The sequence below is a fragment of the Galeopterus variegatus genome, unplaced genomic scaffold, assembly GCF_000696425.1.
Source record: "Galeopterus variegatus unplaced genomic scaffold, G_variegatus-3.0.2 Scaffold15492, whole genome shotgun sequence".
In the NCBI taxonomy this organism is placed as follows: domain Eukaryota; kingdom Metazoa; phylum Chordata; class Mammalia; order Dermoptera; family Cynocephalidae; genus Galeopterus; species Galeopterus variegatus.
In genome coordinates this window covers 1-3,524 of record NW_007741603.1, presented here as the reverse complement: position 1 = coordinate 3,524, position 3,524 = coordinate 1, and positions in this window count along the sequence as shown.

Below are 3,524 nucleotides of genomic sequence, written 5' to 3'. Positions count from 1 at the left end.
AGTTTTCCTATGTAGCTGTAGTTCTGTGTCCATTAACCAAACTCTCAATATCTCCTTCCCCCCTTTCCAGCCTCTATTCACCACAGCTCTACTCTCTATTTCTAAAAGTTCAACTAACTTTTAGCTCCCACATGAGTGAGAACATGCAGTATTTAACTTTCTCTGTTTGACTTATTTCCCTTAACATAATATCTTCCAGGCTCATGCATATTGCTGCAAATGACAGGATTTTATTCTTTTTTATGGCTGAGTAGTATTCCATTGTTTATAGGTACCACATTTTCTTTATCCGTTCAACTACTAATGGACACCTAGGTTGATTCCTTATCTTGGCTATTGTGAATGGCGGTCAATGCAGCACTTTTATACAGTTAAAATTACAATCGCAAAGTTTTAAAAATCTTCTGCAAGAATTATGTTGATTGAATTCAGGATGTAGTAAAAACAAGTGGACTAAAAAGATAAGCCCACAGAAGAAAGAATATAAATGGTCTGAAGAATCAAATCCAAGTGTTAAAAGTGGCCATATACTCTAACACCACAATCCATAGAATTAATTACTAGGAAGAAGATAGACAAATTAGACTGCAACTATATAAAATGACTCTGTCAAAGTATCAATAATAAAAAGGCAAGTTTGAGACTGGAAAATAATGGTTTGCCTTTCTTTGTCAGTAAGTGTGTTATGATCTTTAATAGCTGATATTGAAAACATCAGTATCAAAATGGGCAAAGTTTATAAACTTCTACTTTATAGAAGAGTTATAAATGATCAGAAAACATAGGGAAAATGTTCAGACTTCCTAATAATCAGAGGTTAAAAATAAAATGGACAATAGATGCTAATTCTACATATAAAATCAGTAAGAATATTATTTCATGATTATTCTCCTTTTTGGCCATAAAAAGGGAGCAACACACTCTTACCTATCATAGAGAATATAAATAATACAAAATTTTAGGATATAAATATTTTCCTGACCATACACATATACACAGGGAAAAGGTGAAAAGAGATAAAATACAGTTGGTAATTAAAAAAAAATCTTATGTTTTTTATTTATTGTACACGTTGATGGGGTACAACATGTTGTTTCAGTACATGCATATACTGTATAATGATCTAATCAGCATAGTTAGTATATCTATTACCTAAACATTTATCATTTCTTTGTGGTTATAACATTCAGAATACTCTTTTCTGGTTATATTGAAATACCCAATACAATATTTTTGGCTATCTTCAGCATAGGGCACCAGAACTTACTCTTTCTTTCTAACTTAGTGACTTTGTACCAGTCTACCAGCCTCTCCTCAGCACCCTCCCCACTCCCTTTCCCTGCCTCTGGTAACCACTATTTCACTCTCTATTTTTCTCTTTCAAATTTATTTATCTTAATTGACCCATGATAATTGTGTATATTTATGATGCACGATATGATAACTGGGTACAATCATACTGTGTGCAATGATCATATCAGGGTGTTTAGTCTACCTATCACCTGAAACATTTGTTTTAGGAACATTCAACATCATCTTGACTAGCTATTCAAAGACACACAGTCCTTTGTCATTAACTGTACTGTCCCTTTATCATTACAGAACCCTGGATACCGTTCCTCCTGTCTCTCTGCCTCTGGGCAGTGAGCAGGGACTGCTAGGCAGTCCTGCAGTGGAGTGACCCAACTAGCTGATCTTTAAGATCATTAATTTGAATTCTTTTTCTGGCAAGTTGGCAATTTCTGGTTCGTTGGGATAAGTAACTGGAGCATTATTATTATTATTAGTTTGGTAGTGTTATGCTACCTTGTTTTTTCATATTTCTTGTTTCTCTGCATTGATATCTGTACATCTGGGGGAACAGTCCCCTTTTTGAGTTTTGTAGAGTGACTTGCATGGGGAAAGACTTTCATCTGCAATTGTGTCTGGGATGTCAATTTGGTAGTGTGCAATGGCTTTGTTCCAGATGGATGCAGTAGTGTAGACTCTGTGTAGTTTATTCAGCCATAATCCACTTTTGCTATGTCTGTGAGTGATTCAGCAACCTATGTTTTGGAGGTTTATGACAGTGGTGTCACAGCTTTGCTGGGGGAGGTATTTCTGTGTCGTTCACGGGCTGGGGATATACACATGTACCCTGTGGGTCAGTCATCTCAGGAGCTGGATCACTGGGGATGCAGTTGCTGTGTTGATTTTCAGCCTGGGGGTGAGGGTGTATGGCATATTAAGGTCTCTGGGACTGGTTTGACAGTGGCAGGGTTGCCTTTCTGCTTTTCTGACAAGGAGTGGGTCTGACAGCATCACATCAGCCAAGCTGTTTCTNAATGTGCTTCAACTATAGGAAATCTAGTTCCACTAATGCATCATCGAAATGTATCTAAGCAGGTTCAATAGAAATAAAAATGTATTTGATAATTTTTAAAAAAATATTTTATGGTGCTTTTATTTTTTCTACATTTCTGCTTTCTGATTCATTTGGTACTTCTAACTTTAGAAAAATGATTTAGTATAATTCTTTATTTTAGGGTTACAGTGCACATTCTTGACAATAGATTATTTTTTCTAAATTATTAATTTTTGAAGTTGTCAAATAGAAATTGTATATATTTACTGCATCCAACTTGATGTTTAGATATATTAGATCATTTTAAAGAGCTATCTGCACATGGTGGTGTGTGAATATGTGTGTGTATGTGTCAGGGGGAGAGATGCAGACACTCAAACTGGAAAAATGAAGCTATATCTTTAAATGGATAAATATTACTGATTTTTATTTTTAATTTTTATTTTTATTTTATTTTTTTGTCTTTTGTCTTTTTCCGTGTCCGGCAACGGATCGCAACCCTCAGTGTTGCCCCCGTACAGGACCGGGGACAGGCAACGGGATTGCAACCCTCGGTGCTGCTCCCGCGCCTCGCTCAGCCAGTGAGCGGGAACCGGTCTGTATGTGGGATCCGAACCCTCGGGAGGGAGCCCCGCCGCGCTTCCCAAGCGGCGCACTTATCCAGTGCACCACCGGGCCGGCCCTATTACTGATTTTTAAATGTGAGATAACATTCAATTGAACATGGAAGCATTAAGAAATGACAATTAATGAACATGCAGAGGATGGTTGCCAAGAACGATTCAAAGAAATATATAAAATATGGGCCGGCCCGTGGCTCATTCGGGAGTGTGCGGTGCTGATAACACCAAGGCCACGGGTTCGGATCCTATATAGCGATGGCCGGTTTGCNATACATGACATAGAATATTAAATACATTTGTCTGTATAGTCAAAGTAAAAATTTCACCAAAATTAAACATATAAGAATATTTTATTGAGGACTATGACAATTGAAGAGAGATACTTAACTAAATTCTGCTAAGACAAATTTTAGGCAGCAGGGTTTTTAAGTGTTGGGGTGAACTAGTGGATAAGTACTGGGACATGTTAGTGGGGGACATTAATCAAGGGGATGTGTCTAGCACATTGAGCACATTGGTGCCTCTTCAAGTGTGGCTTGTACTTTTCCACAGAGACT